An 8886-nucleotide genomic window follows, 5' to 3' on the forward strand; every position below is an offset into this window, starting at 1 on the left:
ACACAAACACACGCACACCAACCCACATCACACACAACACAAACGCACACGTAACCCACATCACACAACACAAACACAACGCACACGTCCACATCACACGTAACCCACAACATACACACACGTAACACATCACAACACGCACACGTAACCACATCACATACAAACACAACACACACGTAACCCACATCACACACAAACACAACGCACACGTAACCCACATCACATACAAACACAACGCACACGTAACCCACATCACACACAAACACAACGCACACGTAACCCACATCACACAACGCACACGTAACCCACATCACATACAAACACAACGCACACGTAACCCACATCACACACAAACACAATGCACATGTAACCCACATCACACACAAACACAACGCACACGTAACCCACATCACACACAAACACAACGCACACGTAACCCACACATCACACACACAAACACAACGCACACGTAACCCACATCACACACAAACACAACGCACACGTAACCCACATCACACACGTAACCCACATCACACACAAACACAACGCACACGTAACCCACATCACACACAAACACAACGCACACGTAACCCACATCACACACAAATACAACGCACATTTAACCCACATCACACAACACACACGTAACCCACATCACACACAAACACAACGCACACGTAACCCACATCACACACAAACACATCACACACAAAACCCACATCACACACAAACACAACGCACACGTAACCCACATCACACATGTGACCCACATCACACACACACAAACACAACGCACACGTAACCCACATCACACATGTGACCCACACCCACATCACACACACAACACAACACACACGTAACCCATCACACACAAACACAACACACACGCACACACTAACCCACATCACACACAAACACAACGCACACGTAACCCACATCACACACAAACACAACGCACACGTAAACCACACACACAAACACATCACACACAAAACCCACATCACACACAAACACAACGCACACGTAACCCACATCACACATGTGACCCACATCACACACAAACACACATCACCCACATCACACACAAACACAACGCACACGTAACCCACATCACACACAAACACAACGCACACGTAACCCACATCACACACAAACACAACACACACGTAACCCACATCACACACAAACACAACGCACACGTAACCCACATCACACACAAACACAACACACACACGTAACCCACATCACACACAAACACAACGCACACGTAACCCACATCACACACAAACACAACGCACACGTAACCCACATCACACACAAACACAACGCACACGTAACCCACATCACACACAAACACAACGCACACGTAACCCACATCACACACAAACACAACACACACGTAACCCACATCACACACACACACAACACCACACGTAACCCACATCAAACACACAAACACAACGCACACGTAACCCACAACACACACGCACACATAACCACATCACACACAAACACATCACACACAAACCCACACACACAACACAACGCACACGTAACCCACATCACACATGTGACCCACATCACACACAAACACATCACACACGTAACCCACATCACACACAAACACAACGCACACGTAACCCACATCACACACAAACACAACGCACACATAACCCACAACACACATGTGACCCACATCACACACAAACACATCACACACAAAACCCACATCACACACAAACACAACGCACACGTAACCCACATCACACACAACCCACACACAACACACAAACACATCACACACGTAACCCACATCACACACAAACACAACGCACACGTAACCCACATCACACACAAACACACAACACACACGTAACCCACATCAACACAACACACACACGTAACCCACATAACACACACACACACACAAACACAACGCACACGTAACCCACATCACACACAAACACATCACACACAAAACCCACATCACACACAAACACAACGCACACGTAACCCACATCACACATGTGACCCACATCACACACAAACACAACACACACGTAACCCACATCACACACAAACACAACGCACACGTAACCCACATCACACACAAACACAACGCACACGTAACCCACATCACACACAAACACAACGCACACGTAACCCACATCACACACAAACACATCACACACAAAACCCACATCACACACAAACACAACGCACACGTAACCCACATCACACATGTGACCCACATCACACACAAACACAACGCACACGTAACCCACATCACACACACACAAACACAACGCACACACGTAACCCACATCACACACAAACACAACGCACACATAACCCACATACACAACACAACACACACACACACAACACACACGTAACCCACATCACACACAAACACAACGCACACGTAACCCACATCACACACAAAACACAACGCACACGTAACCCACATCACACACAAACACAACGCACACGTAACCCACATCACACACAACACACACGTAACCCACATCACACACAAAACACAACGCACACGTAACCCACATCACACACAAACACATCACACACGTAACCCACATCACACACAACAAACACAACGCACACGTAACCACATCACACACAAACACAACGCACACGCACACACACAACACAACGCACACATAACCCACATCACACACAAACACATCACACACAAAACCCACATCACACACAAACACAACGCACACGTAACCCACATCACACATGTGACCCACATCACACACAAACACATCACACACGTAACCCACATCACACACAAACACAACGCACACGTAACCCACATCACACACACAAACACAACGCACACACATAACCCACAACACACATGTGACCCACATCACACACAAAACACATCACAACACAAAACCACATCACACACAAACACAACGCACACGTAACCCACATCACACATGTGACCCACATCACACACAAAACACACACACAAAAACCACACATCAACACAAACACAATGCACACGTAACCCACATCACACACAAACACAACGCACACGTAACCCACATCACACACAAACACAACGCACACGTAACCCACATCACACAACACACACGTAACCCACATCACACACAAACACAACGCACACGTAACCCACATCACACACAAACACAACGCACACGTAACCCACATCACACACAAACACAACGCACACGTAACCCACATCACACACAAACACACACGTAACCCACATAACCACACACGTAACCCACATCACACACAACACAACGCACACGTAACCCACATCACACACAAACACAACGCACACGTAACCCACATCACACACAAACACAACGCACACGTAACCCACATCACACACAAACACATCACACACAAAACCCACATCACACACAAACACAACGCACACGTAACCCACATCCACACAACGCACCCACATCACACACAAACACATCACACACGTAACCCACATCACACACAAACACAACGCACACGTAACCCACATCACACACAAACACGCACACATAACCACAACACACAGTAACCCACATCACAACACAAACACATCACACACACCCACATCACACACAAAACAACGCACACGTAACCCACACACACATGTGACCCACATCACACACAAACACATCACACAAAACCCACATCACACACAAACACAACACACGTAACCCACACAACACAACACACACGCACACGTAACCCACATCACCACAAACACAACCACACACCCACATCACACACAAACACAACGCACACAACGCACACGTAACCCACATCACACACAAACACAACGCACACGTAACCCACATCACACACAAACACAACGCACACGTAACCCACATCACACAACACACACACACAGACGCGACACATGGAACTGTGATCAAATCTGGAGGATTACTCACGATGGGGCTGTATTGTTTTCAGGGGCCTGTGCTCATTGCCAAAATATTTTTATTTCTGCGTTACTTCCTAAATACTTTTTACATGTTTATTTTTTTTATTTTTATTTTTTTTTTAAACTTAAAATGAAGACAGAAGAAGAACCAAACCAAAGACAATAACAAAACTGACATACATGTAAACTTAAACTGAGGCAGATTCTTATCCAATCCAATCCACTTTATTTCTGTCGCACATTTCACAAACAAACTGTTTCCAAAGTGCTGCACAAATACATAAAAAATAACAACAATAAGATGATAAAGTAAATTACTAAAATAATACTAGTCTTAATGTAATAAAACTAGTAAAATAATATAAAACCAGTAAAATAAAAATAAAACTATATCATAGAATAGAAATAAATAAACCAATAAATAAATTAAATCAGTAAAACCAATAAAAACACATAAAAATAAATAAAAGACACAGAGGAGCACACGACTCACGTGGTGTTAAAAGCCAGAGAATAAAAGTGGGTCTTCAGACGAGATTTAAAACTCTCCACTGTGGAGCTTCTCCAACGTGAAGCGGCAGATCGTTCCAGAGTTCTTATACATCAGAGGCGGCGTTACCATTAGACAACATTAGGCGGCTGCTGAGGGCCCCCAAACATGGAGGGGCCCCCAACCAATTGCCTTCAGTGCCACTAATGGCTGAGGCCTCAACAATTTGATTTTCTCTCAATATGACGTTAAATGAAAGTAGTTTACTTTTAAACAAAAAAGAAAAAACACTATAAAAATAGAGTCTGATTGTCAAAACTATTTTAACTGTCAAAGTATTTGCCCCTTTCACATTAGAATAAACGAGTCACCGTGACCCTGATTTGAACAGAATCATAGGACAATCATAATCATAATCATATGTAATGGATGTAAACAAAAATGTAATTGTACTTAGTGCTGTCAAGCGATTAAAAAAATTGAGAGATTAATTAATTATGATCTGTAATTAATTAATCTAATTAATCTCTTTTTTAATCTCACCTAAAAATTGCAGAGAAAAGCTTCAACTCGAGGTATTTTCATTTGAATTGATTATAACATTATTTTCATACTATCATTAATGTTTTTATAGAAGTATCATCATTATTATTACTGTTACTAATCTGCATAAATAAACTCAACTTTACAACATATAAACATCAACACTCTAGAGCCACATCAGCTGTTTGACTTTAGAATGTGTTTAATGCAGATTTGCACAAGTCTCACAGAAACAAAACTAAAAACCCCATGACTCATTTGCATAAACTAAGCGGAGAAATAAAAAAATAAAAAATAAAAAAAAAGCTCTTGTGTCGCTGATGTGGTTCATCTTCTACTAAAGGACATGACTCAGTGGAATATGAGTGTTCTTTCTGTGACAGAGGGATGTTCTGCTGAAGGTGAGTCTGTTCTGTGTTTGTGTCGTGATGTTTTCAGAAATCAGTCATGTGCAGGTTTATCGCAGATGCAGCGGGAACAGGAATAAAAACTAGGCTACAGTTGTTTGCAGGAGCGAGCGGAGCAGGACGAACACTGTGTCCTAACAACACATAAAAGCAGATTTTATAATAAGGCAACTCGAATACAGAAACAGTAAAGTTAGAGATTTAAAATAAGATTAACGCGATTAAAAAACATAATGCGCTAAATATGACTGTAATTAATTAATCGCAATTTGACACCCCTAATTGTACAAGCAAAAAATAAAACTACTTTCAGTTCTGGTTTTCTAGTTGGCGACCAAACTGATAAGACAAGTTTCCAATCCTCCATAATTCAAATAAATAAAGATGTGCGAGTCTCAAGAACAATGGGGAAAAACAGACAATAAATATAAAAAAAGTGAGGGCCCCAAACTCACGTTCGCCTTGGGCCCCCAAATTGCAAACGCCGCCCCTGTTATACATATGAAGAAATAAATACACGAAACTGAGGAAGTGGTTAAAAATAATCTGTAATACTGAGTAATGTGATAGATTTATTATACTGTTTAGTGTTTGAATATAATTCTTTTCTAAGATATTGATTTTAAATCGGCGTATGGAATCGAAGAATCTGGATTTATGAATGTGAAATTTTCCCAGCAGAATGCACAAGTTTAGTAAATATTCAGTTTTATAGAGTTTATGATGGAAGTGGGTTATTGTGTTTGAGTGGTCCAAATGAATCTGACGGATGTTTTTTTTTTTTTTTTTTTGTAGAATAAGTGTTTCTAGATTTGAGCAGATTTCCTTTGAGTATTTACTATAATAAAAGAGATGGAGGATGGTTTCTACTTCACTTTGGCAAAAGGTGTGATATGTTTCACTTTCCTTAAAGGTTGTATAGAGGATTTTCCAAGGAACGAGAAATCCAGCGACAGTTTGTCCTTTTTCAAATGTTGCGCATGCGTGAAACCACCTCCCCTCCCCTACAGCTCCTACGTAGAAACACCTCCTCCTCCTCCTCCTTTACGCCAGAAACAGGTTTGTTTACAGCCGGTGCTGCACATGACTTGTAAACAACTAACTACAGTGTTGGTTAGACAAGACGGAGAAGTGAGGAGCGGGGGGAGCGGGTGCGTGGACATTTCGTTCACGGACGAGAAGTGAGGAGCAGGGAGAGAGGAGAGAGGAGAGGGGAGAGGAGAGCGGTGTGCGGAGATTCCGTGCCCGGAGAAGTGAGGAAGCAGGGGAAGAGCGGATCGGGCAGCGGGGACAGGAGCAGGAAAGGGGTGCAGAGAAGAGTGCGCGGAGATTCAGTGCAAATGAACTAGCTACAACACGCAGCAGCAAGCGGACTCTTTCTTTGCCTTGAAAATTACGTTTTCAGACATAGGATATCGCTTTCGTGTCCTGAAAAACGTTTGTCTCGCTCTTGGAAATAAAGTACGTTTTCATAATAAGCAGAAGTTTCCTGTCCAGGAGTAATTTTGTGGACCAGTGCTTCAGTCTTTTAGACCCTTCGTCTGCTTCAGTCGCGCCATCGCTGGAATGAATCTTCAAGAATCACCTTAGTTTGGCTTCGCTGCTTTTCCCCTTGTCTTCTTCTTTCAGCGACCTCAAAAACGGACTTTCTTTTGCGGCGAACTGCTCCTGGATTCTTGTCGCCATCGCAACAAACTTTGTGCGAACTGTGAGGAAGATATAGGTCAAAAAAAGCCGCTAAGAACTGTTGCGTTGGTGGAGTAAACAGCGTCTGTGCGTCTTGCGTCTGTGGACTGCGTGACAGTCGTACGTAAACCACGTACCGGCGGCGCAGGCAAGTCAGTTACACTAGAAACGTAGGGAGTTTGATTGACAGCCTGTCAGCTCACAGATAACGAGGCAGTGTCGTTATCTATTGGCAAATGTTTAACCCCACCACCTCCAGAGTTGATGAATTTTTATTCTCTTTTTTTTTGGTCATCATAATTACAAGGCTACTGCATCTATAATCTATCACTGACAATTTGAAAAAAAAAAAAAAAAATCCTCCATACAACCTTTAAATTTGGACAGAAGTAAATTGGTAGGGTAGATTTTGTGAATTATTTTTCAGTGTAGTTCTCTGAGATCTTGTTGTAAAGGCAGTAGTTACACCTATTCATATTTAGGTTAGAGTTTCTTGCTTGATAAAGGCTAATGACTCAGGAAACTGAAAATCAAAGTTGCCAGGAAATTCCCACCCTCCCCACTGTACAAACAGGACAGGACACCGCTCTCCCCTCACACTCGCACTCAGGTTCTCCTGTGAGACTTGAATCTAGATATTTGTTCTAAACTAAACTCAGTTTTAACGAGTTTTGAAGATATTTTTATATTTACCCTGGACACAAAGGACGACCGCAGCACAAGATGATGTGCGGCTCAGATCACACCTTTGGCAGAACTTTGGCAGAACTTTTGGCAGAAACTTGGACAAAACCTTTGGCAGAACTTTGGCAGAATCTTTGGCAGAACTTTTAACAGAACCTGTGACAGAACATTTGGCAGAACTTTTGGGAAAAGGGCGCTTATGTTTCGGACTCGTTCTCTGTTTAAGCAGGATGGTCACATGTGGAGGAAACATCCCGCCCATTTTGAAGTTTTTTCTACTATTACTCCGAAGCTCTGGGAGCCTAGATGGATATGACGTACAAACGTACATAGTAATTATGTACATCGTATCCGTACATGCGCACACACGTATTTATTTGAAGGGCATCTTCGCTGCATCCTTGGTAAGTGTCTTTTAAAATGCATTTTGTTTCATGTTTTCGATTGACTGTCTGATGACTTAAGTAATGTCCAACTGTAGGAGCCAATGCCTGGTGCCGACAAACATAGTTTACAGATTCAGAGAGATATGAACTACTAAACTGGAGAGTCTCGCGAACGCATCACCTCAAAACAACTGTCAGGTCACCGATGCTAATGCTAATGCTAATGCTGCCGTTAGTTTTGAGTTCATACTGTTTTACATTTGTGATCCTGAATACTTGAATCATTAATACTTGAATTATGTTACTGATGTCATTCTTTTAAAAATTATTATTTATATTTTTTGTGTTAAATACACGGTGGCTAGCACCTCGATCCCCAGGTCGCTCAGGGCCTTTCTGTGTGGAGTTTGCATGTTTCTCCCCGTGTCTGGATGAGTTTCCTCCGGTTTCCCCCATCAACCCAAAACATGCTCCAGGTCTCCAGAACAGTTGATAGTCAAGGTCAGTTAAATACAATCAATCAATGAACCTGTCCAGGGACGACAGGTGGAAATTAGCACTGATGCTACAACCTGATGTACAATGCATCTCTCCTGTCAAGGTTAATGTGAAAATTGTGCGCTGTCCCTGTCTCAAATAAATAAATAAATAAATAAATAGACAATCATGAGGACAGTGGACACAACAACGTCACAACATATAAATACAATAAACATACATATGCTCTTTTGGATCAGCCTAAGTCTC

The 8886-nt window shown here is 42.4% G+C and overlaps 1 protein-coding gene across 1 annotated transcript in view; it reads left to right on the plus strand.

Annotated features, from left to right (window-relative positions):
- Positions 1–7877: 7877 nt before the first annotated feature.
- Positions 7878–8886, plus strand: part of LOC110165441 (inactive angiotensin-converting enzyme-related protein-like) — a 6195-nt gene continuing 5186 nt past the window's right edge. Inside the window, exon 1 of the mRNA XM_055150508.1 lies at positions 7878–8157. The gene's annotated coding sequence lies outside the window, so the exon portion shown is untranslated. The remainder of the gene's footprint in view (positions 8158–8886) is intronic.

This window comes from Boleophthalmus pectinirostris, unplaced genomic scaffold (assembly GCF_026225935.1).
Source record: "Boleophthalmus pectinirostris isolate CB_2022bp ecotype Guang Dong unplaced genomic scaffold, ASM2622593v1 HiC_scaffold_14, whole genome shotgun sequence".
In the NCBI taxonomy this organism is placed as follows: Eukaryota; Metazoa; Chordata; class Actinopteri; order Gobiiformes; family Gobiidae; genus Boleophthalmus; species Boleophthalmus pectinirostris.